The sequence below is a fragment of the Eptatretus burgeri genome, chromosome 12 (genome assembly GCF_056783735.1).
Source record: "Eptatretus burgeri isolate ZD-2024b chromosome 12, Ebu_testis_v1, whole genome shotgun sequence".
Taxonomy (NCBI): domain Eukaryota; kingdom Metazoa; phylum Chordata; class Myxini; order Myxiniformes; family Myxinidae; genus Eptatretus; species Eptatretus burgeri.
In genome coordinates, this window is record NC_140972.1 from 31,482,961 (window position 1) to 31,490,969 (window position 8,009).

The following is an 8,009-nucleotide window of genomic DNA, read 5'->3' on the forward strand; positions in this document are numbered from 1 at the left end:
AAATTTCAATTCAAACGTATGGAAATTGAGGATTTTAGAAAAACCACCTTTCGTTGTTGACCTTGGGCCGATGTTGACCTTTTCATCTGGAAAACAATAGGCTTCTTCCTTATGACAAACTCTACCATGTGGTGAAGTTCAGTGAAGCTCGGTATAAAATTGTGACCTTTCGGAGATGAACATAGACAGACAGACAGACAAACAGACAAACAAAATCGACAAACCAATATACTTCAAAAATCTTCGATTTTTCAAGTAACAAAGAAGCAGAGAGGGGTGAAAACATAACCTTCACCTTCAGGTGGTGGAGGCAATAAGTTCACTCTTTCTCATTTAAAATGCATCCCACATAATTAACCCTCAGGTGTCACCAGGACCTTTTATCCACGCAAACCAAAATGAATGTTTCATCCTTGGCTGTGGCAGACCTCACCTGGCATTTAAAAGGACGTTGCAAATTGTACCAATTCCACAACACCCTACATTTAACTCTATCTTAATTGCAAACCTCAAAATATTTTTTTTTTTAACAGAAAGTAAGAACCATATTCAATTGGAATTCATTGATTTTCCGAAAGCCCGGGACATCAGCTGGGCTTTATTTCCCCCTCCCCCCCCCCAAGAGGTTTCTACCCTTTCAGCCCAGAAACTCTCCAAACGGTGGGTCAACATCAGAAAATCCATGACCTCAGTTGTACCCAGTCAACCCCGGCAATGCAACCTCGCTGTTCAAACCTTCTACTGGCGCGTGCCCACGGAGAGGCATATCCGGAAATAAAATAAAAATTGGTTCATTTATTTTATTCCTGATTATATATATATCTACACTGAGATATTGAAAAATAAGAACGTTGGTGTCTTGGAATATTGCATTTGTTTGTAGAACCTTTTGAACACCCTTCAATGACTTGTGCGAGAGGTTTCCAACTTAGAACGACTACCTTAGCTGGAACGGGCAATATTATCAATGGCTGCTCTCAGTGCTTTTCCAGCACCAAACAGCCCTTAGTTTACAACCACTGTTAAGTCATTGCCAATCATTTTCTTATCCAATAAAACCTCACAAGATCAAGCCAGATACAAAGGATAACTCTATCCAGCAGAGATTTTCTTTTGAGGAAACCCCTTGGGGTCAGAACCATACCTCATTTCCAGGTAACTTTGCCATTGGAATTTTTGCCTCACGTCCTAAAGCTCTTCCAAGAAATACAGTTTAAAGAGGTTTAAATCGATTCATCTGTGCAAGCTTTCCAACACTTAAACAAAACTACTTCACTCCAAGGTGAAAACTTACACAGCAACAACTGGAACCATATGTCGGACAATAAGTTTAACACGCGCGACCATAAGGTAAGGGAGAAATTACATTTTTTTTCCAGCAGTAAACACTTCCTTATTCACAACTATAAAACACATTACTAGCCATAAAAGGCTTTCTCTTCATTATAACTTTAAAGAACATAAAATCAGTTAAAGTTTAAAATCATTGCAAGGTGAAACCTGCAGCTTATTCAGAAATTAATCTGTTTGATTTGTTTTGGAAAAAGTCTGTGTTTGAAGGATTTCATTACAAACTCTGTTTCTTTGTTATGTTGTCCTGAACATACTGTTTTGCCACTGCCCATCAATCGACCACGTAAGCACCCTCTTGATCACAAAATACTGGGTTTTCTTCACCAAATAACTCTGAACAGCTCTTTTAGCCACTGCCAGCGGGGGTCTGCCTTGCCAAATCAAGGTAAGTGAATTTGAAGACAACTTGGTAATTTCTTGGAAAAAAACGTTTCACATTACACGTCATGTAATTCAGACATTTCTCCCCTCAACAGACAGAAGTTGCACAATGACGTCATGGTCAGCAGTTGCACAATAATGGCATCACCTCCCACACCAATGGTCCAACTTCCAACTCCAACACCAATGGACACACACACACACACAACCTTTTCTTCAACAAGAATAGCAATGTTCTGGAACAGTTTACCTATGTATGTTGTTTTACAAAAACTTTTTTCATCGTTTAAATGTGCAGTTGATGCATTGCAGTCTTTTGCACACCCCACCCCTGCCCCCAACCAATAACTACTTGTGACCAGTCATTCTAGTGATCTGCAGTACTCCAGGAAGGGGTTTGAAAGAATTAAAAGCAAAAATATAAGATTCCAATGTGCAAAGCTCCTTCACCTCCAAGCTTCAGAACACGAAGATGAGACGATTCTTCAACTTGGATCGCCACCAGTTACCATCGCTCAAAGCGCATCGTTGGGCAAGGACCACGGCCATGAAGAATTGCACTCAGAAAGGACATGAAATTCTTTAGATATAGAAATGTCAAAAGACCACCAAGACTACAATGTGGGTTCAATTTCCTTTCGAAAGATCCACGAGTCCCCAAAACGGCACCGAGTTGATGCTCCAGCAGATTCACAGGACGGGTGTCACAATATCATCCAACAAAGGCTTTTGAAAGCAAAAGGCACAGATGGTTAAAAAGACAAAGTTATTCTTCTTCAACCTCCCTCTGCGCTTTGGTACACTTTGAAAATAGCTGAGCTCGTTTAAGGATTATGAAATGTGATCCATGAAGTGTGCACCCAACACAGTAATCCCACCTTACATCACTGAAAAGTGCCACTTTTAATATATAGTTCTGTCATAGGGATGGGAAATGCTTTTGTTCATCACCCTGGGTGTTTCATTCCCCCCTCCCCATGCATATCACTTCCAGCAGATGGCACAGAGCGCAAGACTATACCATTAGTTTAGTTTGTTGTTCATGTGGGAAAACCCCGAACGGCCGCAAAATATTTGTATCATATGTGAGTGAGGTTCAAAGTTGATATGCACTTTTTGTTGGACATCATGCAAAGGTAATGGAGTTATATGCTGAACTTTTGTGCTGACATCACCTACTGTGAGCAAGTTAAACAGAAAGTTATCATCACTGGGTTAAATTAGCCAGAATACAAGTGAAACCAAGACGGCGGCCAACATCGTTGCGTGTATTGTGGAACAAAGAGCATCATAAACATATTATCCCAGCACAAGTATTGACATCAAGTTCCTCGTAAAAAAAAAAAGAACACCCAATCAACTAAAATTGACAGGGCACTGTCTGTACAATTTGGTGATGCATGTCCTATTGTCCTTCATGGTGGAGTGCATTTAAACGGTGCAGCCAGTTCAAAGATGAATGCAAATTGGCAAGGGATCTTCAGCATCTCACAAAATTGACAGCCTCCTGTGAATTCACAGCTGAGTGATTATTCCAGCAACCCTTTCCAAGTTAAACTTCCAAAATCGAGGCAATCATCTCCTGGTTAAAGTCTTCAAATCCAGGTGAATTGCCCATTTACACTTTTTTGTTCCTCACTTCTCCAGTACAGTGTGTAGAACATTCTTCAAGAGACTGTTCAGTCTTTTTTTTTCCCCCTTCAGGGCTTCAAGCATTCAGAACACCCTCATCTCATGTAGACCACCCCCATCTTCAGATCTTCAAGCATGAAGACCACCCTTCCCATCTGTACCTGGAATATTATCTACCTCGAGTAACCTTACCGAATCAAACCCGCTCACTTGCAGGTTACTCCCTAATTTACAAAAGGGGAAAAAGAGGAAAGTATGGGAGGAAATGAAATTTCAGGTAACCATTTCCTCCCTTCCTCTCTCCTTTTTGTTCATTTCTTTGTTCTGTTTAATCGTGGCTTCCCCACAGAATCTTCAACGTCCACAAACCTTTCTAGGTTTTCGCCCTGTACTCTTTCCGTGCTTTGTACAAACCCCCACCCCCAGGTTTCAGCAGGTCTCACACGGTCCACCATCAACCCCCTTCTGGTCAAACTCCCAAAATCCAGAAGCACTGCTCAACTCCACTCAAGCTTTTCTCTTTTTTTCCCCCCACCTGTGAAACCAACTTCCACATCCTCTTTAAAGTTATCCTTCTCTCCAGCTCTCAAGACAGCTGTTCACGACTATCTCAGAGTGTTCCAAATCTAAAACCATGCTCTTTTCTATCCCCATTAACCCTCCCCAAGCCTATGTCTTTCCAAATTTCTTGTCTTTCCTTCCTGAGTTTGCTTCTGTATCCATCTTGTCCACCTCGTGCATCCTCACCTACCTCTCATTCTTCCGCAAATCCATTATTTGTCCAAGTCTCCCTCTATTTTGTCCCTGAACCCTGCTGTTGGTGTTTTGCCACCTATTTTTCTGCTATTCCTTTTGTTCTATTACATCCCGATCTTTTTTATGTTCTTGCTCCCCATGAGCCGCGACAATATACAATTTTTTTTTAAACCCCCAAAAACCCCTTAATGCTGACAGTTGGGTCTTCTGGCTTAATGCGACCATTTATAGCTGGGCCCAGATTCAAAACCAGGCTCGGCAGCTCAAAGACGAGTGCACACACTTTTAAGCTATCCTGGCAGCCCCAGAACTATATAAATGACAAATAAAGTCATTTTACAAGTAAATCGTCATTGCATTGAAGGGCAAATTAAATGAGCCTTGAAGCCACGTGATAGTCAGGAAGCCCGGTTGAATCAACTCAGGTGTGACCAATGCACGATTGTACAAAACTGGGCAAATATAAACAAAGAAATGTCGCCAAAAAGAAGAAATACCGGATTTTAAAAAGAGGAATTTGAACTAGAATTACACAGGTACCAGAGGCATTGCAGATATTGGCAAGATGGGTCCTCCAATGGCCTCCTGCGTTGAAGTCCCTTATGAGGATGTCATTAAATGTAGAGTGTGAGAAAGCAGCAAAAAAGCTTTCAACCGAAACAAAAAAAAAAAAAATTTTTTTAACAAGATATCATTTCTTTTCCTTTTATTTATTAATTTTTTTTAAACCTTGGCCATCCTTTAAGAACAATCTTATAAGTCATGGTATTGTGATCAACAAAGTAATAAAATGATAATTTTAAAAGTTTGTTTTGCCAGAGTGACATTCAGTATAAATATTTTTTTCCACTATTTATTATAAGATTTGTGATATCATTTTCAGGTATGCACAAGGCCTCCATGGTATAATATACTGGCCGTGTAGGGTCAACCTTCAGAGTATCATTCTGTTTCTGGAATACCTCACACAAATGTTATCTCTTCTCCTTTTAAGAGAGAGATATAAAGTACTGCTCGCTGCTGAACCTCTCTGCTGCAAGTAAACGAGCAGTTAGCTCAAAGAGGGTCAAGTGGTTGTGCATTAAACAGATCCTACTAAAAGGGACTAATAGGAGATGGGAATGTGGTGTGCTTTGAGAGAGGCAGCGGTGGCTGGCATGCTCATGTCACCCAATAAGGGCAAGGAAACTGGCATGGTGGCAGTGGAACTGCTACTGTGTCTGCAACAAGGACACGTTTATAGCACTATGAGCGAGTGGGGACTCTTCAAACGACTCCTCGATGCCGTTTACCAACACTCCACACTCCCTGGTCGTGTCTGGCTCACAGTCATGCTCGTCTTTCGGCTTCTCCTGCTTGCGGTTGCCAGTGAAGGGGTATATCAGGATGAGCAATCGAGCTTCATCTGCAACACAATGCAGCCGGGATGCACAACAGTGTGCTATGACCGTTTCGCACCGGTCTCTCACCCGCGCTTTTGGGTCTTTCAGATAATCCTCGTTTCAGCTCCGTCGCTTGCCTTCCTCGTTTATATCTGGCATCAGCTACCGACCAGCAGCGTTGTTGAGAGCCAAGAGGTCCAATCCTGCAACAGCACTGATGGTCCAGCACATAATATGGGAGACCAGCAAGGGCATTTTCAAACTGAAGATGTTTTGGCATTCTGCAAGGATGGGCTGAAGATGGTTCCAACGATGGAGAAAATCAAGCAAGCTGGTGATGACGAACGACCGGTGCATAAGCTACCACCTTCCGTCTGGAATTGTTACGTCTTTCACGCAGTCTGCAGGTTACTCTTGGAGGTCGTGTTTTTGTTGGGTCAGTGGTGGCTGTACGGTTTCAGTGTGCCGTTTCGATATGTATGCCATGCTTTCCCATGTCCTCACGTTGTCGACTGCTTTATATCACGCCCGACGGAAAAAAGCATCTTCCTCATGTTCATGTTTAGTGTCGGCGCATTTTGTGTGCTCCTCAACATCGTGGAACTGAGCCATTTGTGTTGGAATAAGTTTATGGTGGTTGCAATCCACGTCGGAACACACAAGCTGAGAAGGAACACGTCTCGATTTTCTCATGACTCGTCCCAAGCTTTGGTAGCGATAGATGCCGAAAATAAAACAGAAACAAGAAGCAGCATTTCAAACTTCTCAAAAAAACATTATGACGACAATGATGTGGTGATCAGCTTGAACAAGGATTTGTCATATTTTAAAAAGGAAGGCAATGAACGGAAAAATGCAAGAGTTATCAGTTGTAAAATGCAGCACATTGGCAATGGGAAGCGATCGTCACAAAATTATACCAAAAACACAGATCTGTGGGTATAGAATACACCTTTGTTTCAAAATGTAGGTGTAAAAAGTTTTGCATTGATAACATGTCAAACTAAAATGTGATGTAAATATATCCAGTAAATCTTTCAGTTGCTGTGGATTGTGTTTAATAACCACGTTCATGAGTGAAAACACTACTTACGACCTTTATCATACAGTATGTACTTTGATGTGGTGAAAACTATTCACATTATTGTGTTTGTTCATCATCATTCTAACCACAAGCTATCACATAATCTACGATATCATTGTTTTTTTTTTATTATATTTTGCATTATGTCACAAAAACGGAAATCAACAAAATTATGTTCACAAACAAAACATTTAAATAAAGGATTGCACAGTTATGTCTTGGAGTTGCCACAATACATGCACTATAACAACAGAGATTAATTACCTTTTCATGAGCAACATAAAAAGGAAATACTCATATTGGAGTATTTATTGTTGACGAAAAAAATAAACATTCAAAGAGATGAAACAGACACAAATATGAAACCTTTCTGGAAGAACTCCATTTATCAAAAACAATTTTTATCATGGTTTTACAATATATATATATATATATATATATATATATATATATATATATATATATATATATATATATATATATATATATATATATATATATATATATATATATATATATATTACACCGAGCATCAGGTGTGCTTGTATCTTCTTTATTAATGACATATCACACAAATGTAAATGAACACTCATTTTACTCTGTGTGCATTACACATCACATGAAGTAAATTTCACCTCCCTGCGCCTTGTATTTATTGTTGTTGTTTTTTAAAGCACTTCTGTACACCGCCATTGAGGCCCAGTTGCAAGTCATCTCGTCTCCATTTCCAAAAGAAGAGAGACATAATTACTCATTAATGGAGAATGTTTTTCAAGTTTTTTTTATCCTGAAAATAATATATACCGTAGTGATCACACAGTCATGTTAAAAGATTGGCCAATGAAACCCTTCATAAATCATCCTTTTGAAAGGGCACATACATCACACAAACAAATGAGGTGCCACGAGGAGGAGTGATGTAAGGGCCACATCGGCCATTTTGGAGTTAATAAAATATAGCACTATTTTAACCCTTCCCCTATCATCTGAGCCTATCATCATCATATTAAAAAATGTCGCTTGCATCACTCCTCATCGCCGGGCCTCAAATACAGTGTTTTATATGGTATATATAGATACATATATATATATATATATATATATATATATATATATATATATATATATATATATACTGGGCGTAGTGGTACCGGGCGGAGAGCCGTGCGCCTGTAATCCGGCTACTCAGAGGCTTGGGTTGGAGGATCGCTTGATGACAGGCGCTCTGCGCTGGGCCACGCTATGAGAGGGTGAAGGGCAGCCCGGAATCATTGCGAAACCCAATCCTTATCCCTGTGTCGTAAGAGGCGACCAGGGTTGCGTCAGGAAGGGCATCAGGCGTAAAACCTATGCCAAATCAGTATGCGGATCATAACGGATAATCTGCTGTGGCGACGCCTAATGGGAGCAGCCTAAAGAAG

The 8,009-nt window shown here is 40.4% G+C and overlaps 1 pseudogene; it reads left to right on the forward strand.

Annotated features, from left to right (window-relative positions):
* The first annotated feature begins 5,293 nt into the window (after positions 1-5,293).
* Positions 5,294-6,784, forward strand: LOC147015360 (gap junction Cx32.7 protein pseudogene; annotated as a pseudogene).
* Positions 6,785-8,009: the final 1,225 nt, after the last annotated feature.